Genomic DNA, 26,227 nt, shown 5'->3' on the forward strand with positions numbered 1-26,227 from the left:
TCTGTTTACGTTTTTTGTGCGGTAAATATTGAGAGGAGGGCTTGTTCGCGATGAGTTGGTGGAAATAATATATTTAACTCTTAAATCCTTATCAAGAATGTGGTGCACGTCCAGATACCTCGGCGTCGTTTATATTTATGCCTGCGATTTCTACTTTTCGCAATGTCTTTATCAACGCTTTTGAGGAGAAATGGATTTATTTATTGTATATTGAGTTATATATTCACATAAATCGTTATAACAATACGGAATTGATATATTAGATATAAACAGTTTACTACATTCCAAACAATAGGTGATTTATCCTTTTTCAAGATAAAATAGTCAGTTCTATTTTTTAATCGTGTTTCATGTCTTTATTGTAGAGGTGCTTTTTAATCTGATTGTGTAGACAATCTAATCCATTTTGTTAGAAAAAAATAATATTTCTCTTTTAGTATTGCAAATGAAAGTATAAAGAACTTATAACAGGTTCAATGTAAAATGTGAATTTAAATCATACAAACAGTCTGCTATGAAATCGGATTTCGGATATGGTTCTTCTTTCAAGTTTTGAAGGTCACGGGGTCGGAAATTGAGTTCCGAACAATACATCACCCAGCTATGTTTAATAGAAAACCGATCCGTTACACTGCCCTCTGTACGCTATGTTTGTTACAGGACATTGTATGGTTGACAGGGCGTTCAACTCATTTCTGTTTGGCCATTTGTCTTCCTTTTTAACATTCTCGGAGAGCACAGTGGAGTTGGCACCAGTAATCTGTCAAACTTATTTGATAAAATCTTCTGGAAGAACCTAAAAGATATTGTTTTTATGGAGATTGGTACTGCAGTGTCGTGCTATAAGGAACATCTGCTGTGAAGGCTTTTGTTGAAGAATGTTGCATTGATGTTTATTTGTATTGGTACGACGAAGTGCAGCAGAGAGTCGTTCTTCCTAAGTTGGATGTTTTTCCTGTCTTGTTTGTTTGTTGTTTAACGCCATACATGTCACCGTTTCAGCTAGGTGTCGGTACCTGTTAATAATCGAGTCTGGACCAGAAAACCCAGTGATTGATATTATGAAGAACGCCCCGTGTTGCTCATAATGTCAACCACTTGTTTGTATGTTTGCATTATATATACTGACCGCCGTGAGAAAGCTGGAAGCATGAACGACAATTGCTTGGATTTAATGGTTTGGCTATGCCAGCTGACAATTTAACCAGAGCTTGTAACTGAAGACATGGGCTTCTATGCAAACGTTGCCTTAGAACACCACGTGTTCAGAAGTGGGTCCCCTGTCTCACCGTTGGTAGCCGCCATGTGGGACGGACATGGTACGGTGAGACTTTGGTCAATTCTACAGCAGTATTATAAAGTGAAAAGTATTATAAAATCCATTGCGTCAGTTGTGACGTGAACGATTTCTAAAAGTGACTGGCAGTTAGACACTTTGTCCATTAGCCATGACGAGTTGTGTTCCAATATCAGGAGCAAATGTAGTTTTGTAAAAAACGCTGCAGATGCTCGGGGTACGATTATCACAGACATTGGTACATGGGTAACATATTTCTCCATCATTCCAGGAACAGATTGTCACAGACATTGGTACATGGGTAACATATTTCTCCATCATTCCTGGAACAGATTATCACAGACATTGGTACATGGGTAACATATTTCTCCATCATTCCAGGAACAGATTGTCACAGACATTGGTACATGGGTAACATATTTCTCCATCATTCCAGGAACAGATTATCACAGACATTGGTACATGGGTAACATATTTCTCCATCATTCGTGGAACAGATTATCACAGACATTGGTACATGGGTAACATATTTCTCCATCATTCGTGGAACAGATTATCACAGACATTGGTACATGGGTAACATATTTCTCCATCATTCCAGGAACAGATTATCACAGACATTGGTACATGGGTAACATATTTCTCCATCATTCGTGGAACAGATTATCACAGACATTGGTACATGGGTAACATATTTCTCCATCATTCGTGGAACAGATTATCACAGACATTGGTACATGGGTAACATATTTCTCCATCATTCGTGGAACAGATTATCACAGACATTGGTACATGGGTAACATATTTCTCCATCATTCGTGGAACAGATTATCACAGACATTGGTACATGGGTAACATATTTCTCCATCATTCGTGGAACAGATTATCACAGACATTGGTACATGGGTAACATATTTCTCCATCATTCCAGGAACAGATTATCACAGACATTGGTACATGGGTAACATATTTCTCCATCATTCGTGGAACAGATTATCACAGACATTGGTACATGGGTAACATATTTCTCCATCATTCGTGGAACAGATTATCACAGACATTGGTACATGGGTAACATATTTCTCCATCATTCGTGGAACAGATTATCACAGACATTGGTACATGGGTAACATATTTCTCCATCATTCCAGGAACAGATTATCACAGACATTGGTACATGGGTAACATATTTCTCCATCATTCGTGGAACAGATTATCACAGACATTGGTACATGGGTAACATATTTCTCCATCATTCGTGGAACAGATTATCACAGACATTGGTACATGGGTAACATATTTCTCCATCATTCCAGGAACAGATTATCACAGACATTGGTACATGGGTAACATATTTCTCCATCATTCGTGGAACAGATTATCACAGACATTGGTACATGGGTAACATACTTCTCCATCATTCGTGGAACAGATTATCACAGACATTGGTACATGGGTAACATATTTCTCCATCATTCGTGGAACAGATTATCACAGACATTGGTACATGGGTAACATATTTCTCCATCATTCGTGGAACAGATTATCACAGACATTGGTACATGGGTAACATATTTCTCCATCATTCCCGGAACAGATTATAACTCGCACTTGTACGTGAATGACATGTTTCCCCTCAATTAACAATAAGATTGTTTGTTTTTCTAGACTATATGTGAATTCATATACAATCTTGTGAATTTTGGAACGATTATTTTGAAACAAGGACCCGGGTTGGATTCCCCACATGGGAACAATATGTGAGCCTGTTTCGTGTGTATATTACGTGACTATTTCTAAAATGTAACTTGCGCGCGCAACAAAATAGATAGTTGTTATAATTCCCAAGATGTCACTCATGTATCATTATATATACGTCATATTTTTACGTTCAACGTCGAGAACAGAGACATAGTTATCTTTTGGTGGAGTTGCAATTCATCACGACTTCCCCCTGCCAGTCGTACCGTCAACACAACCGATGTACATATCCTTTGGGAAATAGACATAAGGTAATATATTACGTGTTAATTTCATGGTGTTATAAGCCAGGTCTGCACTATAGAGTGGGCGATGCAAAAATATCGTCAGCTCTGACAGGCTTATTATTTCTGAAATATTCTCCATTTCGCTATTCTCCCTGATACTTCTGAAGAAAATCTGCATATGAAATCGACAATTGTCAATATCGCACAGAGGAAGTAAATGCGTCTGCTTACTGCTAATGTCAATTCTGTTATGAATTATATACACTTCTAAAGTAGTTTTTGTAGAAGGCAATTTCGTATTAATTTCACAGCGTGTTACATCAATATTTCGGAGCAGTGGAACGGGACGTTTATTCAGAGTAGTGTTGGGCTTCAGCGCTTTTAAATGTTGGTTCTCGTATTGATTGATGGCACCCTCTGCCGGATGTTTATTTCATAAGGTTGGTAACTTCTATGCAGCTTTGAGATGCTCGAGCAAGCTTATTTCATGATTCCGTGGGCCGGACAATGACACGTTATGAAAAAGGTCCGGTTAGGTGTTCCTGATATATATATTGTTTGCGACAGCGTTTTTTCCTTTCAAGTGACATTTTAAGCAGTTTGAGTGTTGGAGGTATTCCACCTGCGTCGCCATCACGCACGTGTCGTACATTAATGTCTACATTTCTGTCACCTATGCTTCTGGTTTTGAATTATTTACGTCTGGATTTGTTAAAAGGTTTTTGTGAAGACCCTATCTTTATCATAAAGTGTCGAATACTTACAGCCGTAACATTATTATATGACAGAATGTAATGCTTTGTCATTATTTCATCCATTGCCGTTATTACAGCATCGTACGGAATGTGTCGATGGTATCCGAGTGAGGATTGCATTTCCGTCTTTCGCATTCTGTCTTGTCAGCGAGACGAGCACTGATGGAGTTGCACGTGCAAGTTTCGCTAACACCTCGTGCACCGCTGTGTCGTAACGAGCAGGGCACGTGGTAATCGTGAATTTTCTGTGGTATACGACACTGGTACACGAATAGCCTACACGTTGTGCATGTGGAAATCATGATTTTCTTGGAGGGTGATTTTGAAAAACTGCTTGTTGAATAATGAGTTATACAATACAATCCTTTTGTACAGCGATCAGATGTATAAAATATAATTGATAAATTTAGCTTGATCACTTTTGTCGTTGATCAGACGCCATTTTACGTTTATTAATTAACATACATTTCATGTCCTATACAAAGCTTGAAAGCTTTCATCCCGTATGCCTGCACAAAAATCGGAAATAATTCTGACCTTTTCCACGGACCACAAACCACGGTTGTGAATATCAAATGCCGTCGCCTGATATCTACTAATTTAACAACCACTACCCACGAAAACCACACGACACGAAACGTTAAAGACGTTCCTGACCACGCAAACAAAGCACACGTAAGCTGGGCGTGAAATCGGCAAGCTATTGGCAAGGCATACCTTTATCTTAGTGGGTTAATGGCATTTCAAGCTTTGCTATAGATGCCCAGCTGAAATTGGCAACGGAATCGAAAGCCATTACCTGGAAAACACGTTTAACTCCGCAATCACCGGGGGAGGGGGTCTGGTTGTGATTGATCGTGGGGCCTCACGATACGCCGATCAGTGCATCTCCAACCTGGAAAATCTATACCGTTATACCTAGGCCGGTTACGTGTGCGGGCGACTCTCAGATGAATATTTAATATTTATTGCTAAGCAAAGGTGGGTTGGTCTCATGCGATTTAATTACGTTGTACGGTAATACAAACGGCTGGAAAAGACTTGTATTATTTTTTCTTTTATTTTTTTTGGTATCAGTTTGTGGAAGTTAATCTAACAACAGCATTTAACATCCTTCTCTGTGAAATGTGTCCGACAGAAATCAATAAGGCTCCCTAAAGATTATACAGGCAATTAACATATAGCCTAGTGGTTACAGGTTCGCTCGTCACACCGAAGACCCGGGTTCGATTCCCGACATGGGTACAATGTGTGAAGCCCATTCCTAGTGTCCCCTGCCGTGGTATTGCTGGAATATTACTACAAGCGGCGTAAAACAATACTCATTCATACGTGTTTCATGTCCTCAAGGTCTTCCAACTTATAAATGCCAGTCAAAAACGTCATTACAAGAACAGACATCACAACGTGTCTTGGTTATTGGTGCGCAGCCGTCACCACGCATCACGTGGTTAGTCTTAAATCAAAAACACCAAAAACACGGACATGATAAGTAATTCTTCCTATTGTGTTATTTCACGTATATCTTTATTTCAGAGACTACTAGACAATATCCACGTGGAATTTAGGGTTAGAATAGGTCCCCAGCAACCTATGTAGGTCGTAAGAGGCGACAAAAGAAATCAGGTGATCAGGCTCACTGACTTGGTTGAAAGCGTTGCCTCGTACCACCATGTCATGGATCGTTGCTCACAATATCGATCACTGGTTGTCTGGTCCAGACTTTGTTATCTAAAGGCCGCCATCATATAGCTGGAAAAAAAAGAGTGGTGTTAGACAACAAACGAACGTAGTCTCATCAATCGTGTTGTTAATTCAGTTCGTGTTTGGTGAGGTATCAGTTGGTGCAATTTTCACAGAAGCATTTCCCATGGTGTTGATCACGACGCTCTTTTCACAATAACCTACCAAGTATTACAGCCCCTGTTCCGTATTTTCCTTATCAAGTTCTTGAACTGAAATGTCCTTTAGTCGCGGCGGATGGAAGCGATACGAGATCGATTCAATAGCCCTGTCTGACAGACTGTAGAAGTCCCTATCGTTCTCTTCCGTCTTGTTTGAAATGTCGTATCATTACTGTAATATTGCTGGCTTGATCATTAGCAAAGCTACGAAGCCAGTAAAGTTGCCTCCATTTGGAACATAACACCCATTAGGGTATGGTCGTATTGATTAGTGTAACGGTATTGCCAGGGTGTGGTTAACTGCAGGGCCTATAAAAGTATATACTAGAAAATTAGATGTGACCAAATCATTACAAACGTCGTCACAACGTTCCTGGGGTGAAAACACTGCAAACCAAAGGTCCAAAACACAGCTGTGATGCCCGTAGGAAATACATCACCATCGAATAACCATTTCTTGTTTGTTTCATCTGAAGCACCATCAAGCGTGGGTGTGTATTTTCTTTGCCAGGAAGTTGCTGTTGCCTGTTACTTGTTTGATAAGGAGATCGAAGGTTGAAGAACTGGAAATAAAATCAAGATAAACTAATTTGTTAAATTTTAAGTATTTTTGTTCGCATTAACACAGTTTAAACCTCACGAAATCAAACCATCATGGTTGTTTCAGACTACGTCGTGAACTTTATGATATCTTCGACTTTCGAGGCGTTTCAAAATTTGGTCAAGAATGACTGTTCGTATGGTTATACTTGATTACCCTTCGTTTATCCTTCGTTGTATGGTTATACTTGATTATCCTTCATTTATCCTTCGTTTTGTGGTTATACTTGATTATCCTTCGTTTATCCTTCGTTTATCCTTCGTTTTATGGTTATACTTCATTATCCTTCGTGTATCCTTCGTTTTGTGGTTATACTTGATTATCCTTCGTTTATCCTTCGTTTTATGGTTATACTTCATTATCCTTCGTGTATCCTTCGTTTTATGGTTATACTTAATTATCCTTCGTTTATCCTTCGTTGTATGGTTATACTTGATTATCCTTCGTTTATCCTTCGTTTTTGGAAAGCTTTTGTGTTCCAAGAATTCGTTTGAATACTAAACTCATTATGACGAGTGATATAAATGCAAATCATGGTATATATCGTTTGGTTCAGCCCTTGAACATCATCGCGTTAAATTTACCGCTTGCGATAGTAGTGACGTCATACTTAACAGTTATACACAATGAAGGATGGTATAAACCGGTGCCCCTATTGGTGCGCGCAGCGCCTTTAGCAACAAAAGAACTCATGTGTGTAGAAATCTATTGTATATCCGGTTATACTTGCGCATGCGTAATTTGCTGAGGGTAAATGAAAATAAAACGTCTGTTTTGGTCCAGAAAAATATAACAAACTGGTCTGCAGATGTTAACTGTGACGAGAGCAATCATTCGTCACCACTCGCCCCTTTCCGTAACCTGCAAGAAGACTCGTCCCCCTATCGATGAATGGCATTTGCGAAAATACGACAAACCAATCAGAATGCGCGTAGGAAAGGTCAAGGAATCTCTCGGGAATATTTTTTTGATTTTACATATGTCTTGCAATTAAAATACACCCAAGATATAGTTTAATGTGTTCAATCATACTGCATAATACTGTAAGTCCCTATGTGTCCCCAATACCATCTGAAACGTACATGATATATGGGCCAAATATACGTGAATCAATCAAATGACGCAACGAGTTGACAATTTGTTTAGCTTGCCTGTTTGCGCTTAGACGGAACCCAGTCGCAAGAATGGCCATGAGAGGGGCACGAGTCGCTATTCGGCTTGTCTCGGAATAACACAAGTTGGTTACTAATGGAGAACAATTTTACTTTATAACATACGTCAAATCGATCGTTTGTTAGTTTCCTTCGATACCTAGAACCAATGAATGCTATGCTTAGTGTCGTCCAATCGCAGCCAACGACAAATCGGCCATCGCCTGCATACGGTACACCGCCATGGCACGCCGCGCGTCAGCAGAGTGACAGTTCTAGAAAACATTTTATTAAGATGATAAAACAATAAATTAATTTGCTAGAAATCTATATATTAATATCGGTAAGTTATTGCAACTTTAAATTTACAGCCGAACTAGATAACAAATGTTTGCGTTACCCTGTCCTCGTGTACATGGTCATGGCCACGCATTCCAACATATCAGGACAGTCCCCGTATCTGACTGACAACAACTTTTCGTGTGTGAGCTGGGGGAGCGCGTACTGTCTCTATGGAGATGTGTTCATCATCTTTCCAGCCACTCCAGCCCTCGGTGTCCACATTACACAAGGGGGCACGGGTGGCCCAGTCGTCTAAGGCGCCGCGATTCGCTGTGCAGAGTTGCGTCCCATGGGCACGCCAGAAACCTATGATTATGGGTTCGAATCCCGGTTCGCCCCGATTATGTTTCTAGGTTTGTCAGTACCATACCCGTGCTCGTGGGTTTCACCGAAGTGGTAAACGTTTTAGACCTGAATTACTTCGGGCTTTCCTCCCACATTAAGCTGACACGCCGTGATATAACTGGAATAATGTTAAAAGCGGCGTTAAACCCAACTCACTCACTCACCACATTACACAACGTTCGAGGTACAATCGAGCATGATATTTCGTCAATGATTTCAAAAAACGTCACACGACGTTTGCTCAAAATTTGATAGTGTTACAACATTCAAATCCTCGGTAAAACTTTCAAAATGTTTTATGGTAGACATGTGGAGGATATTTCTACATTTGACGCATCATTGACCAAGATGATGTCCCATGCAATTCCCTATTTTGACTTGTACCATATGTCACGGTGTTTGTTCTGATTCCACTTGACTTGCCTTTGCATGTGTTTGTGATGAGTGCGACCGAAGGGGCAGGATACGCACACCTTTTCTCGAAGACCTGGAATCATCACTACGTGATAGTGATTCATAAACACCTGCCTATCATCTTGTCGGGAATCGTACAATGCAGTCTGATTTTAGCAGATGCTTCTAATGGTTAGAGGAGATGGTGATGTCAGTGGTATCATGCACGGGAGAGACGCTGTGGGCATAGAGGGAAGACGGTGACATGACGCCTTAATATCTAGGAACAAGTGTCTGGCTGGTGAACTTCCACCTGTATAATCATAAGTATGCGGCATGCGGCATGCGGACACTTGCACCATTCTTCACCCTGGGTTTGGGGATCCGGGGTAGAATTGGTCCGCATGTCTGTTTCGGAGCTGATTATTTGGTGGTTGCAATGTGTGACTTTGTTGATCGCGTGCAACCGTGTACCTGCCGCCCTTGCGGTGGCCAATCGGGTCAAGTTAGGCAACGTTAGTTGCGGAGAGTAGTTGGATGGGTGACTGTGTTCGTCAGCGTGATTTCTGAGAGTTTTAGAGCTTCGGTCCTGCCCCACACTGAAGCACATGTGGGGTCTCCGAAGGCATGTGATCATGTTTGAAGTGTGCCTCTGTTCACCCAGCAGTGGATGGGTACCCGGTAGGGTGAAATGCTAGTGTTACCGTTACGTTTCCTGTCTGCACCTCACAGGCAGCTTGTGTTGTATACTCCCCAGGGAGCTCAGAAAGAAAATCGAGTGCACACTGATTTTGGTGTTAGCGTTTGAGCATGCTTCAACGGATGGACCATAGCGCATTACAAATGTTTATTTATTATTTTTTACTGCGTGCCTATTTGCTCATGCTGTAAACAGACTCTCTGTCAATCTGCGTTGATAAACAACATTCACTCTCTGACGCATTGACATCCCACAGTTTATTAGCGTATGCATGTCGCGTGAAGACAGGGGCGCAATAACGAACTGAAAATGTGTTGTCACTAAACTAATCTGACATAGTACAGAATCAATATTGTCTGCCACAATTACCCCTGAGACTGATTTACTAGCATCTTCAATTACACAAAATATATCCTGAATGCCTACCGGCAGTGTTATAATTGCAAATTCTCCATATTTCTCCAAATTGAGAGATGTTTCCATGTTTGAAAATTAACCTCTCTTGGTTTTTGTCGAAATAGCAAATACGCATAAACTTGTTTAGAGTCATAAACCCGCAGCTGATCCCATAATGCTTTGCGTAACACACAAACCCTCTTTAACGATGCCATGTTGCCCTAACCGGCTGGGTTCAGGTCAGCGGAAAAAAATGTCTTTCTCTTGAGATACCCTATAGAATTACCGTGGTCGTCATTGATCTGAGCTCCGCATTGAGACGATTTTGAAATGATCGGAATCTTGGCTCCATTAACTCGCCCTGATAGACTCGATATGCCGAGTCTCATTTAAAAGTGCAGTAAATTCTATCCTATATCCTCTTTGAGCACCCTAAAAAGACAGTTGAATTTCCGTTACGTTTCAGCTTTCCGCGAACTACATGTGATGGACGCTTTAATGTCCATGTCGATTTCCCTGACCGGCTCTTTGCGAGGACTGCGGAGACGCGAGGCATTGCCTGCCATGTACATAGAATGCGCTACAAGGGACTTTATTGAAGCCACAAATACCCATGGTTCTTTATGTTGCCGATGATGAAACGCAAAATTGGTTGGAGATAATGTGGATATCATGATGAGGCGGATAATGATGACTCTGATGACGATGATAGTCTTGATGGAGATGATGACGATGATGATGATGATGATGATGGTGATGATGACGACGTTGATAGTGTTGATGAAAATGATAACGACAGTGTTCATTATAATGATGACGATGATAGTGTTGGCAATGATGATGATGATGATGAGAATGACGACGTTGATAGTGTTGATGAGAATGATGACGATAGTGTTCATTACAATGATGACTGCGATAGTGTTGATGAGAATGATGACGATGATAGTGTTGACAATGATGATGATGATGATGATGATGATAGTGTTGATGAGAATGATGGCGATGATAGTGATGATGATGATGATAGTGTTGATGAGAATGATGGCGATGATAGTGATGATGATGATGATGATGATGATGATGATAGTGTTGATAAGAATGATGATGATTGTGTTGATGATAGTGTTGACGATGAATGTGTTGATGAGAATGATGATGATGATGATGATGATGATGATGACGTTGGTGGTGACTATGGTGTCGATGACGAGGATAATGATTGTGGTGATGACGACGATGACAACGATGACGATTATAGTGGTGATGGCGACAACGGTGAACGTACAATGGAAAAAAAATTTAAACAGGCTACACATTTCATCGAAAGCTATTTTATGTTTTTCATCTAGAGTCTAACAGTTCCCGTCCTTGTCCTAATTTCAGATTTGTTGTCTAATTTAATGTATTAACGTCCTGTAGGAATATAACGGTTTTACTCACTTGTAGTTCACCTGAATCAAAGGATGAAATAATACAAATACTTTCATTTTTTGTCAGAATACAAACAGAAGGTCGGACGATAAAGAAACACAAAAACTGTAAATTCCTTTATTCACAAACCTGTTACACCAGCAGCAGCATCCTTGTCGGTACCGTACACTACGTAAACCCGATCAGGTCATCGTAGATGATCTGCTGTTTGTCATCTAGGTAAGACGAGACGCCGACTGACACCGATGTGATACGACAAAGTATTTCACAAACATGTCGTGCGTCCGCCAACATATCGCAGCATTGTCCGCGTGCTTGTCCACTCGACTTAAAGTAATTTTTTGCCAAAATAAATCTCCTCGCTTTTTGTCCGGCCGTGCCAGCGCATGAAATACAGTGTATGTTTTATTCATTAAGTAAGATCGCTCAAGCTCACCTCACTCAAGGGAGACTCATATTCGTTTAGATTGAGTCCCCCGTGGGAGGGTTCCCGGACCAAACACAAGACTGAATGGTTTCCATGTCGCGGAAATCTGATTGCAACATTTAGATAGGATAACAGCGCTCGTTTTTTGCCTCTAATGTAAAAATGGAGGGTTTTGTGTTGAGAGCTGGGATATTTGAGGAACGAGCGTGATTTACAGGTCTTTCTTGTACTAAGTATTGTTGGAGTTTATTGGATATATCAGTACGTGGGTTGAAGCTGAAATACATACTGGCGAACACGGACTGTTTGTCTGTTTTTGTCATTGTTCCAATGGGGGTTTTGTGCTCTGTGGAATAGGTTCCCCGGTTGATACGTGTCTTGATATTCTGGATACCAGCCAGTGGTTTATCTAGTGCAGCTCAGGGTAAATGTTGTTAATTAAGGTTGCATTAAAAATAAAAATTTCCCTCGACACAGTTTCCTCAAGTCTGAGGAAGTAACTTACCATGAATATCGACCAACCCAAATGATGGTGAGGCTTGCTGACTTTGTTGTCGTATCGCATTGCGTGGATCGATGCTCATGATGTCAATCACTAGATTGTCTGCTCCAGACTCGACCAATTACAGCCCGCCGTCATATAGCTGGAATGCGGCATAAAACAACAATCAACACACCACAGTAACTGCGAGGGACGTTCAATCACTGGATTGTCCCATTACTTACGGACGGCGTCTATAGCTGAAATGTTGCATAAAGACTTAAATCCTTTCTTAATATCCTCGCCAACGGTGTGAGTTCGAATCCCAAGTTCGGGCTGATTACGATCTTTGGTTCGCCGGCACCAAACCCGGTTTCAAATAGGTGTTAAACAACAACCTCTTTACAGCATACTCCTCGATAAAACAGTCAAATCTCGGTACCACCAAAATGAAGCGGGATAAGGCAGGGTGATTATCTGACTTCAAGTATATAGGTCATTCAGGATTTAATAAATAATTGGGAGGCAAATTAGCCAAGAATTCATGAATAAACGATCCCTGAATGGCTGGCCGTGTGAGGTAATTAATTACCCTAAAGACACGAAGGCTGCTGAAACTCATTATCATTTCAGCCTAATCGGACATGTGTACGGTGTTGCTGTGTACGGTGTTGCTGTGTACGGTGTTGCTGTGTACGGTGTTGCTGTGTACGGTGCTGCTGTGTACGGTGTTGCTGTGTACGGTGTTGATGTGTACGGTGTTGCTGTGTACGGTGCTGCTGTGTACGGTGTTGCTGTGTACGGTGCTGCTGTGTACGGTGTTGCTGTGTACGGTGTTGCTGTGTACGGTGCTGCTGTGTACGGTGTTGCTGTGTACGGTGTTGCTGTGTACGGTGTTGCTGTGTACGGTGCTGCTGTGTACGGTGCTGCTGTGTACGGTGTTGTTGTGTACGGTGTTGCTGTGTACGGTGTTGCTGTGTACGGTGTTGCTGTGTACGGTGTTGCTGTGTACGGTGTTGCTGTGTACGGTGTTGCTGTGTACGGTGCTGCTGTGTACGGTGCTGCTGTGTACGGTGTTGCTGTGTACGGTGTTGCTGTGTACGGTGCTGCTGTGTACGGTGTTGCTGTGTACGGTGCTGCTGTGTACGGTGTTGCTGTGTACGGTGCTGCTGTGTACGGTGCTGCTGTGTACGGTGTTGCTGTGCCATGGCGTAAATACCCTGATAACTTCAGGTTTTGTCAACTACAACATTAATTTAGCTGTGGCATCTCACTGTTGATGCGGGAGTTTCTCACATCACTCTCTCCTTATGAACGCATTGAACTCCAACAACATCAACGTTTTGGACGTTGTTCACATCTCCAGCATCGTCCACCTCGCGTACAGATGCCAAACAATCCAGGAAATTCATGAATGCTTCAATTGTTAATCAATGCAGCAAATTTTAACGACTATTGATATTTTGTTCTCGACCTTTTTATCTTATCTAATTCCGTGCCAAGCCGACCTTGGGAAACACGGGTCTTGGCTCAAATCGTTAGCATCCAAACATCTTTTTTATCTGTTATCCCTTCTAATTTAGCATGCTTGATATGAGATCAAACGAGTTCATGGATTTTGCGATACTTCCCGCACAAAACAAACACAAACTTTCCTCACAGATGAGACTCATCGCCGCAGCTGAGACTCGATGGAGCGTTCGTCCATGATACTAAAACTAGAATCCCCGTGCTCCATCGCTGGAAGAATACTTACAGATGGGAACCTCTTGGCCAGACATATTCTCCAAACTTCATACTTCCGAATCACGTATCCTGCTGGGTTTATGAGCAACACGACAGCGTTTGTTCGTTAGATTATTTGATCAGAACTTGCTGCCGAAATGGGGGACATTTTTCACGCATTTATGACTTTGTTTGATTACTATGTCCCTGCCAAGCTGAACTAGGTAATCTCAGCTGCCAATGAAAAGTTGGCCTTTTTGTTCCGCGGTACCCAAGCCGCGTTTACATTGGCCTTGCGGTGTCCAGTGAGGGCTTCTGGTTTTGTTCGCTCAGCCTCGCTGGATCGAGATATTGAATGTAGAGACGACCCTGCTTGACCTTTGCTCTTGCAAGTCTGGGGTCACGACTGAAGGGGTAGATTGAAATTCAGCTGATTGTCATATCTGAGACCTAGATTGGACTTCGGTGGATCTCGTTACGCAGCCGTGTTTTGTGTCCCGCGGTTTGCGACGGATTGATGAAGTTGAGCGTACAGTGCATTATCTTGAGTACGTGTTAGAATAGTAAATGGGGATTCGTATTCGAACTGTCTTTCGGAATCCTTAGATGATTAGATGATCTGTATTTCTATCCTGATATGTTATTGATTGGGCGTTGGAGGTTTAACAACTGTGTAGCGTCACGGTTTGGTTAGGACATGGGGTGTGTGTGTGTGTGGAGGGGGGGGGGGGGGGGGGGGGGGGCATGTGGATGAAGCAATCGCTCGTCTAGCCGATGACCTGGTTCGATTTTTCAACATGATCCAATGTGTGAAGCGCTTTTCTGGTGTCCCCTGCCGAGCTGTAGCTAAATAATGCTTAAAGCGGCGTGACACATTACTCACTCACCACTATTTCACTCTTGTTGTTGTGACATGAATTTTGAGTGATGACTCGCTATATACCAAGTTACCGAACCTGACCACTCGATCCATTTGGTCACCTCTTACGACAAGCATACGTATAGGCTCTTGAAGACTTATTATAACCATGAATTCACACAGAGGCGTTTACGGCGTAAAACAACATTCATCCTGTCAGAAGATCTTACCTAGTAATTATCTAGCCTAAATATATCCCTTCTAGCAATTATACTTTCACCCGAGACCCTCGCCACAAGTATGTCACAGTCTATTTCTACCTGTGTAATTTCAGCGGAAAAGTAGCATTCCTACAAGAATATCCCAGGCCAACCACTTGTTATCCAGAACGCTGCTATTCCGATATAAGGACTAGCTATTCCTATTCAAGGACTGGGATAAGTGTACGCGAGATGTGCTTGTCGTGTTACTATATACAGAACAGACAGATATGGTTCCCAGACAGCCTCCGTCATCCTGGCTCCCGTCTTGTCTCTGTCGGGATCACTCCGCACAACCGCCATAACCAGTCGTTGCTTCACTATAAGTGTTGGGGGCTGAAAATAGATAGGAGGCTATGTTAAGTCCAGAAATATGGGTGTGAAAAAATGGACTTACATTTATCTAAACATTATTCTATCAACAAGATAACGATCCATGTTCTAGTACCTGACACATGTGACTTTTTGACATTTTTGACGTAAGGATTTCGGGTAGCTAACAGTTTCTTTATGTCGCGTTTTAGAAGCTGTTGTAACGATGAAGAAAGATTTCAACTTCGCGTTCAATATTATTGCACTTATATAGCGATGTGTGTGTGTATGTGTGTGTGTGTTTTTGTGAGTGCGTGTGCGTGCGTGCGTGCGTGCGTGCGTGCATGTGTGTGTGGCTGCGTGTACTAGACCGGACCTATGCCAGTTTTATACGGAGACACCATGCCGCAGTGTAACATGAATATCCTACTCAGATGTTGTATACCGATTCCTTGTTATCCCTAAAGTAAGTGTCCCTGTAGCGCCAGGCAGGGAAACAACAAGCATCATTGAACACAAAATTAAACTGCAATCCGAAATTATTCAAAACGTCATTAAAAGAAACAGCTTACGTTTACCCATTATCCACAACTGACAGCCCTTGCAATATCCGTTGCTGCTACAGGGACGCTTTCGATAAAAGAAATATGTTGATATGGTCGTGCTAGAGGAAGCGAAAGTAAGTAAAGCAAGAAGTGCGTTTTTAAGTTAAATATGGTCAGCTCTAGCTGTGATGAATTTTTATCAAACTATGTGTTTTTATTTACATGTCAGTTGTGATACATTACATATCTTTGAATGAGGCAAATTAATTTTATATTCCAATTTCGCCAAATCCGATTCCGGCACACAAATCCTTATTTTGAACAATCCACCCCAAGATGCTTATTACGTCAGTGTTATATGTGTACGTCAAACACTGACCACTTGGTGTCGCTGCTATTTGCCATGGCAACAGTAAACAATAGTTTCTCCAGCCGTCTTGTATGTCCGCGTTGGTAGATGGTGTTTGTGAAGACGGAAATAGCAAAGTAGAGGATGTTTGTCGTGAATATTTCATAAGCTAGTGTTTTCAATAAAATGATCAAAGCATGTTTCACGAGGTCTTAAATGTGATTTATAAATATGAAAGCATGGAAGATAAACACCAACGAATGATCACACAAAGCCTTTACCAATGGTAAATCGATTAATGTTTATCTTGAAAATATTTTCCTTCTGTCTAAGTATTTACTCATTAACACTTAGAAAATCTTATCACATGCAGTTCAACACTAGTTGAGGTGAAATAGGGTTGAACATCTCGTTCCAGATTATTGCATTTCCACAGCGACGTGCATGCGCGTGCGTGTGCGTGCGTGTGCGTGCGTGTGCGTGTGTGTGCGTGTGTATGTGTGGGTATGTGTGTGTGCGCGCGCGCGCGCGTGTGTGTGTGTGTGTGCGCGCGCGTGTGTGTATGTGCGTGTGCGTGCGTGTGTGTATGTGTGTCTGTGTGTGTGCGCGCGTGCGCGTGTGAGTGTGTGTGTGTTCGGTGTGTGTACGTGCGTGCGTGCGTGTGTGTGTGTGTGTGTGTGTGTGTGTGTTTGGACTGGCCCGGACTTATGTGGGTGAGATGCCGTGCCAACATGGACACAATAGTGTGACTCCGAGACGACCAGTCCTTGTTTTATCCCCATAATGTCGAGCACCAGGCAGGCAATCAACAATTATCATCTTTTAACATCTTTGAATATGACGCGGCCGTGGATCGAACCATCGACCTGACGTCGGGCAGACTCTCTGTCCACTACACCACAAAGGCGGTCTTGAGGAGTTCAATACTGTAAGGATATATAATCTCTTTTCGTTCGACCAAATTCATGTATCCTTTTAAATGGGCGCCTTTATTAAATTGCATTTCACGATAAAACCATGACGTTTAGCGCCGGTGCCATTCCGTTTGGTTCCGACCAATGTAAAATATAGAAATTCCGCAGATTGCCGACGCCGTGTCTGGCACGCTCTTAACGGTAAATGGTGTTTGTTTACATAAAAAATAAAACATGCGTCCGCCTACCCGACCCAACATAAACAATTGATGACAGAGTAGATATATATTGTTGCTTTCATACTTGGCCCTTCAATGACGTCAGTTTGTTTCGTGTTCCTGACGGAGGAGACAGACGGTGCGGGAAGATATTGCTGTGATCAGTTTGCGTGAACATGGCCTTTCAGATAGCGGAGCTGCTTTCCTTACTCTGTCAATATTATTGATAAAACACAAAGGAGTGAAGTCAGTCTTGATATTGACAAATTCACAGACAATATGGCCTTTCACCGTGTACACGCTAAAGTAGATCTCCAAAAGCCAGGAGTCTCGCGTCCAGAGCTTTCGAAACAAGAATAAATGGAACCATATTAAACTTTAGATTTTGTCTGTCAACACGGTTTTTCACAACAAATTCATCACAATTCTAAAACTCGTATATGAGTTTTGGAAATATTGATTCTTGTGTTCGTTTGTTGCTGCGATAGAAGGCATTTCATAGAGGGTATATTAGGGTCAAGGTGTTTGCACGTCACGCCGAAGTCCAGGGCTCGATTCCCCACATGGGTACCATGGGCGGATACACAATTAAGATCTATTTATTGTCTTTGGTAGTAATTTATACAGAAATAAAGATTTTTTTCGAAATAAAAAGGGGGCGCACCCCCGACCCCACCCATCCACCCCCAACACACACACCCCCCCCACACACACACCCCGCCCATGGGTACAGTGTGTGAGCCCCATTTCTGGTGTACCCCGCCGTGATATTGCTGGAATGTTGCTAAAGGCGGCGTAAAACCATACTCATTCACTTAATTGCTAAATAATTGCTTTACAATGTACCAAAACAAGATATTGTGGACAACAGGCAAACAAAGTATGTTGTCTATATAGACTTTGTATGATATGTGTGATGTTACGAGATATATCGTTACCCGTGCATGATTTACGGCGACTATGCTTGTCGTAAGAGGCGACTAACGGGATCGGGTGGTCAGGCTTGGTGGCTTGGTTGATGCATGTCATCGTAGCCTAATTGAGTGGATCGATGCTCATGATGTCAATCACTGGATTGTTTGGTCCAGACTCGATTTGTACAGAACGCTGTCATACAGCTGGAATATTGCGGAGTGCGGCGTTAAACAAAGAAAGAAACAAAGAATTATTTTGTGCATCGCCTCGGGTGCAGCTGTACCCATATGTAGAGATGACGTTTAACAAACCTGGAACAACCATTTTGTGATTCGAGGAGGAGGGGGGTGGGGATGTTCACCGGATATCCTGAAAAGATCTGATGTGTGGAATAATAATAATGTTAGGCTTCCCCCTTCAGACATGTTTGTCTTGTAGCAGTGACAGAATTGCAAATGAGGTACACGTACGCAGACACACAGACACAGACGGAGACATACATATCAACACAGATAGACGCACATACACACGCACAGACATGCACAGACAGATGACTGACGCACAGAGACACAAACACACGAACATGCAGAAATACACACAAAGAGAGGGGGAAAGAAACACAGAGATACATACAAAACTCACACACATAACACACACAGCCATATAACACACAGACACAGACATACAAACACACCTACACACATAGAAACACACACACAGACATACAAACGGACATAGACACACATGCGTACAAACGCACACACATAAACACACAGAGACGCATAAACACACATCTACATACATACAAACACATACACATAAACACACAGACACACACAAAGACATACAAACGGACATAGACACACATGCGTACAAACGCACACACATAAACACACAGAGACGCATAAACACACATCTACACACAGCCATACAAACGCACACACATAACGCACACAAACACACACAAAGACATAAAACACAGACATACATACACACACACAAACCCACCCATAAACACACACAAAACACACACACACACACACACTATGTAATGGTCGCATCTTGGTTGGAACTCAGTATCAGTTTACAAACTTCACAAGTTTTGGTAGAAAGTTACACTGAACTCCCCACAAAGCCGCGCATTTAGGAATCGCTTCTTGCTGTATTCAGAGCATAACTAACTCCAAACAGCATTGTAAAAAAAATTGAATCACGATTTACAAAGATTGAGAACTAATATGATTGTGTTGACAGATACGATTGAACAATGTGTTACTTTATTTAATACTACCGTACACCGGGATGACGTAACAAGCTCATGAAACCAGCACCAATAACGGGATCAGTGTTGTTGAACCTACAAAAGACGCACGCCTAAAGAAATAGTTCCATCTCACAGCACGATATCTTTTCCTTGTCGGAGCTGCATTTAAAAAGGCTATCCCGCACGCAATAAGTGGATTTAGTGCAATCAATGACGAGAAAGTTATTTACCTCCTCCCGTCATGCATTGCGGAGATAATTAAGCATTCTCAGCATGTCGATGTCGCATTTGCATCCCCCGTCTGGAGAAATCGAATTAAGACCTTACAAAACTCCACGAATATTAGATTTGGGAAAGAGCTGGTGCCTTAGTGTACAAAGAGACAAGTGTAGGACGTTCTATTGACAGAATTCATCTGGTCTTCTTCTGTGTAATCTCGCAGCGTTCAAACAGGTCAAAGAAGCAGTTCCGTGAGACCTTTCAGACCAGAGGTCGATAGAATGAGCTTCGATCCGCAGTCACATGGTGCAATGTTACGTCATGACTGAAGAGAGTTGTTTGGGCCTTTAATCGATGTCATGTCCATACATCCGTTATGTCCTCCTGATATTGAAGAAATGAAAAATAATATGTTATAGTGTCACACACTATAATTTAAATTTCACTTGACACATTATGAAAATACAAGCATATGAAAGGTAATGGCCAGAAGCATGAGACTCAAAGAAACACATTTGTCATCCACTTGAAATATTGAAATATGATCCTACAAAACCCAGACATAACAGTAGTAGAGGCAGTCATAACGTGGTCAGGCATACAATGAGCACTACCCTGGTTAAGTACGCCCCCCCAAAATAAATAAATAAATAAATAAATAAATAAATAAATAAATAAATAAATAAATAAATAAATAAATAAATAAATAAATAAATAAATAAATAAATAAATAAATAAATAAATAAATAAATAAATAAATAAATAAATAAATGACAAGAGCTTAAGCTCGAGGGGAAATAAGTAATGAATGAAGCATCAGGTGAGAGTACTTCTTTTAAACTGTTATCTCATAATCTTGCTGTGGCAAGAAGAGGCTGCAGAGTATCACATTGTTTGAGCACTGTTGAGGATTTGCTTGGTTTGTTTGTTGTTTAACACCGCAATATTCCAGCTATATGACGGCGGTCTGTAAATAATCGAGTTTGGACCAGACAATCCAGTGATTGACATCATGAGCCTCAATCCACGCAATTGGGATCGATGACATGTATCAACCAAGTCAGCGAGCCTGACCACCCGACCCCGTTAGTCGCCTCTTACGACAAGCATGATCGCCTTTTTATGGCGGACGCTCTACCACTAGACCGCGGAGGCGGTCGAGGTCTGAGACGAGATGACAGTTTATCAATAAGCGTGTTTCCTGTTCAACACCCGGTGTTGGTTGATTGTTGTCTTGTCAAGCTTGACATGGGGCAGGGGGCGTGGCACCACGGTCTTTTGATTGTTGTCTTGTCAAGCTTGACATGGGGCAGGGGGCGTGGCGCCACGGTCTGTTGATTGTTGTCTTGTGAAGCTTGACGTGGGGCAGGGGGCGTGGCACCACGGTCTTTTGATTGTTGTCTTGTCAAGCTTGACATGGGGCAGGGGGCGTGGCGCCACGGTCTTTTGATTGTTGTCTTGTGAAGCTTGACGTGGGGCAGGGGGCGTGGCGCCACGGTCTGTTGATTGTTGTCTTGTCAAGCTTGACGTGGGGCAGGGGGCGTGGCGCCACGGTCTGTTGATTGCTGTCTTGTCAAGCTTGACGTGGGGCAGGGGGCATGGCGCCACGGTCTGTTGATTGTTGTCTTGTCAAGCTTGACGTGGGGCAGGGGGCATGGCGCCACGGTCTGTTGATTGTTGTCTTGTCAAGCTTGACGTGGGGCAGGGGGCATGGCGCCACGGTCTGTTGATTGTTGTCTTGTCAAGCTTGACAAGCTGGACATACATCATTCTGCAAGCATCCTGACGGATGGTGTTAGTTGGAGTGGCTGCCGTGTCCATCCTTTTTGTTATAGGGGGTACGGGTGGCCCAGTCGTCAGAGTTGCGTCCCTTGGGCACGCCAGAAACCTATGATTGTGTGTTCGAATCCAGGTTCGCCCCGATTATGTTTTTAGGTTTGTCAGCACAATACCCGTGCTCGTGGGTTTCAACGAAGTGGTAAACGTCTGAGACCTGCATCACTTCGGGCTTTCCTCCCACAGTTAGGTGACACGCCGCGATATTACTGGAAAGCTGTTAAAAGCAGCGTTAAACCCAACTCACACGCTTTTTGTTACAGTCAGGTGTAGCATGGTAGAAACTTTAACAAACTGTAATTTATTGATTCCACAGCAAACGGACCGGAATACATGTCTTCTGTCGTGACGAGGTTTTCGCTCCAATACAAATTGTTTTCTGGCATATTTCCGAGCTTTGGGTACCGACTATTTGAAATAATTTATGTTAGATCTTACAGAAGAGCAACATAATGTTGGCTGAAATACATTTTAATGTGTGAATATGGTTTTACGTCGCTTTCAGAAATATTCCAGCAATATCACAGCGGGGGACACCAGAAATAGGCTTCACACATTGTACCCATGTTGGGAGTCGAACCCGGGTCTTCGGCGTGACGAGCGAACGCTTTAACCATTAGGCTACCCGACCGCCCAATACTTTTTGTCGATACTTAGGAAGGGGAGTCGGAGGTTACCCCTGTCAGCCTCCCCGGATGTCTTGAAAAATATGTTTACTCTTAGTGCAGTGACTAGTAAACAGATGACAAGAAATACAGAAAATCACGCTACGACTCAGCATAAGCCGCAATGTCATAACAACAACAACAACAACAATAATAATCGTGATCATAATAATCATAATAATGTGATTCACAAAATTCAGGAAAAACATGGCAAATATGCGGACCTCGCTTCCGAAATGTCACGCTCGCATCCCAAGTACCAAGTTGCCCGACACCCCAGTGTCCTCGGTGCCTTAGGTTTGGTATCTCCCAATCTGTTGACTGATATTTTGAAATTACCCGGGTTTGCTACCAGGAATACAGCCCTTCTGACTATGTGGGTGATGCATAAGGCTGCAGTGTTGGGGATTCTTCACATTCTACGAAAAGTTCTGGGTGGGTTTGACTTGGCAGCGCTTCCTGGGAGAAGTCCCATTCGCTGTCTGGGCTGTGTGTAGAGGGGGCAAGGGCCCTGAACTGATGATGAGCCTAACCAGCCTGACTGTGCCAGGATCACCCAAACCCTTTTTGCTGCATTTTTTATTTCGATCTGTTAATAATAATAATAATAATAATAATATCATACACTATTTATAAACCTTCGCGGTGGATTAGTTTGCACTAGAATGTCATTCTCAGCTCCCTTGCAAGTACACAATCCAAGTTGCCTTTTGAGACAATAGAATGTTTATAGTCTAATTTCATACTGCCGGTTACCCGTTTACTACTGGGTCAACTGAAGCGTGTCTCGTAAAAGTTCTCCTGCCAAGGAAGACCCCCCATGTACATGTAACCTGTTTTTCATAATGGGGAAATCGAAATCAATACCCAAGAAACTCACATTAGACCAACTTGTTGAACACGATCGCTAATCCCCTACTTTACTCACCGGGCATCGTGCCCCCACAACATACTAGAAACAGCATTGTTCATTTTTAATCTTAATATATGATAATTGACCGCCTCCGTGGTCTTGTGGTAGAGCGTCCGCCCGGAGAGCGGAAGGTCCAGGGTTCGATCCCGGGCCGCGTCATACAAAAAGACGTTCAAAGATTGTACTTGTTGTTACCCTGTCTGGCGCTCGGCATTAAGGGGCTAAAACAGGGACTGGTCGGCTCGGAGTCAGTATACTGTGTCTGAGTGGGGTATTCATGTTAAACTGCGGCATGGTATCTCAGTGAGCTAGCACTATAAATCGGCATCAGTCCGGACTAGTACAAGCAGCCACACACACACATACACGTGCATGCACGTCGCTATATAAGTGCAATAATCTTGGACGCGGCGTTAAACCCCATTTCACCTCACCATCTTATGATAATTAAGATCAATCTTATAATAAATTGATCCCCAAAAACAGTATGAATTGCAAAACAATACCCGTGTATATCAGAATTGATCCCAGATTAAAAGACAACGTGCTGAAAACAAGACCCATCACATCACACATCAAAGAGACACCGATGTCGAAATCCAAACCATCACTGCAGTTTGTCAAAGATAAAAAACACCCTTTTAAATTGGTAGCACATCCTTTCACCTCGTGGGAAGACGTCTTTGCGAGAGGAGAATCTGTCAACAACTAATGTAACCTATTGCCGATATTTTTACCTGGTTTTAATATTAACTGAAGAATTGCAACGAACATCATAAAAATCAATGAGGTCGCGACCGGAGAGGCCTTGCGCTTCTGTCATCGGAGCGGCTATCACTCGCGAGATTGAGGAGGTTCATTTGTGAGGGCTGGGGAGAAAGAAAGCGCCCAAGGGTCGGGATTTCTTCACCCCAAATAAATACCGGGCACGACTCGAGACAGAATCGGGAGTTCAATAAACTACTAGAGAAATTGAAGACACTCGGGAGGCATATTTCAACAACGTCGAGCGTGGATGAATGGAAATCCCGTTATGAAATAGATATTGGCGGAACTCCCAGGAGATGGATTATAAGACTTAGGTGAGTTGGCCGTGTCGGGAACCTATCTTCCTCGGGGTTAGCAGCTGTCTTGTGATGTTTACGTGATGGATTAGGCCATGTTTGTTTTTATGTTTCATAACGTTGCTTTATAACCTCAAGTTACATTGTTTATTGTATCTTGGCTCCTGTGGTTATGATTAAGGCTTAGATCATGAGTTAACGATATGATTTATTTGTTCTGTCGTGCATCGGATTAGAAACTTCGAATAAATTCATAATTTTGGTTTTGCTCATAAAGCTTTGATTGCCTTAAATAGACGTGTCTGGTTTCACGAAAGACTGACTTGATCATACAGAAGAGCGAAAATTAATATATTTATTGATTTCGTAGTATTCTATATTTGTACCTTTGATAGATGTGCTGGTGTATGTACACTGTTATGGTTGGCGGAGACAAATGTTTACTCGTTTGTTGACATTTCGTAATGACACTGGTTCTAGCTGGTTTGTTTACTGATTCCAAGTATCCATGCGAATATTACATCGGCTACTGCGACATTCGTATTGGTAGAAATTAATGTCATTGTTGTCAATGAGGTGTTGCCGATGCCATGTTTAAGTTTAGCTGAATGACCAGAAACTTGCAAGGAACTTTGCAATAATTTAATGACGCACTGTTGTCGCTTTATGGCTAGAATTTTGCGATCCTGTGTTGAAATCTAACGGACTGACTAGAAACTTTTCACTTTGAAACTAGAAACTAGACACTGACAAAAATGGTCAACTTAAATGCAATCTTAAGATTTAGCTGACTGACTAAATTGCAAGAAACTTTGCAATAGTGTTCAACATTTTATAATTTTTCAGGTGTTTTTAGGATTGTTTCATGATCATGGCGCGTTGGGCTTATGAGGAATCTAAGTCAAGTGAAGTTTATTCTCACGAATCACAACAAGTACACTGTACAATCGACCTGCTTCTAGTGTAACCTTATCTATAACAAGTTGAGCATAATCTTAGGTCCACAGGCGGTGATAACAGGTACAGTTCAATGACATGTAACTGCTTCTACATGGGGAGGAGGTCATCTCTCGTCTCCAATCTGGATAATATTTATCTATCGGGGTTGTTTTAACTTAATACTTCAGCCATGAGATAATAGTAAACAACTGAGATATCCATACATAATTTATAAATAACTGTTGTTGCGTATCGGTTGAGTTAAGGGTTTCCAAATAAACATGAACCCATGACCCATGACAACTAATTAAAACTCCTTTTTGTATGACACGACAAATTATAATTATCTTCCAAAACTTTCACGTGAGATATCGCTGCAATCAAATGGGTTACAATGTTTGCAGACATTGTGACGTCATCGTATCCTTTGATACAAGCCTCGCTTTATGTTTGTTTGTTTGTCTCCTGTTTACGCCGCACAAAGCAATATTCCAGTTATATGACGGCGGTCTGTTAATTATCAAGTCTGGACCAGACAATCCAGTGATTGACATCATGAGCATCTATCCACGAAATTGGGATACGATGACATGCAACAACGAGCCTGACCACCTGATCCCGTTATTCGCCTTTAAGCAAGCTATAATCTCTTCGAGAGGATATATTTAATATAACGATTCTCGATTGATCAGTTTACAAGACAAACATGAGGCTGTTACGTTCTCTAAATAAACGTGCCTAGTCGAATTTCATGAGACAAGGATACAGTTGTATGATCTTTCTGTTGATACATAAACGTTGGCTGGTGGGTTGGTTTGTTGTTTAACGCCGCACTCAGCAATATTCCAGCTATATGACGGCGGTCTGTAAATAATCGAGTCTGGACCCGACAATCCAGATATCACGAGCATCGATCCACGCAATTGGGATCGATGACATGCATCAACCAAGTCAGCGGGCCAGACCACCCGATCCCGTTAGTCGCCTCTTACGACAAGCATAGTCGCCTTTTACGG

General features: G+C 42.2%; 1 protein-coding gene across 6 annotated transcripts in view; it reads left to right on the forward strand.

Moving 5' to 3' along the window:
* LOC124113561 (potassium voltage-gated channel subfamily H member 7-like) overlaps positions 1-26,227 on the forward strand; it is a 295,515-nt gene that overhangs the window by 191,410 nt on the left and 77,878 nt on the right. Inside the window, exon 1 of one of the 6 annotated variants that reach the window (XM_048395344.1) lies at positions 24,078-24,290. The exons of the other annotated variants lie outside the window; for them this stretch is intronic. The gene's annotated coding sequence lies outside the window, so the exon portion shown is untranslated. Of the gene's footprint in view, positions 1-24,077; positions 24,291-26,227 lie in introns of those variants that run through there. 6 annotated transcript variants of the gene reach the window in all.

This window comes from Haliotis rufescens, unplaced genomic scaffold (genome assembly GCF_023055435.1).
Source record: "Haliotis rufescens isolate VD_foot unplaced genomic scaffold, xgHalRufe1.0.p SCAF_14, whole genome shotgun sequence".
Lineage (NCBI taxonomy): Eukaryota > Metazoa > Mollusca > Gastropoda > Lepetellida > Haliotidae > Haliotis > Haliotis rufescens.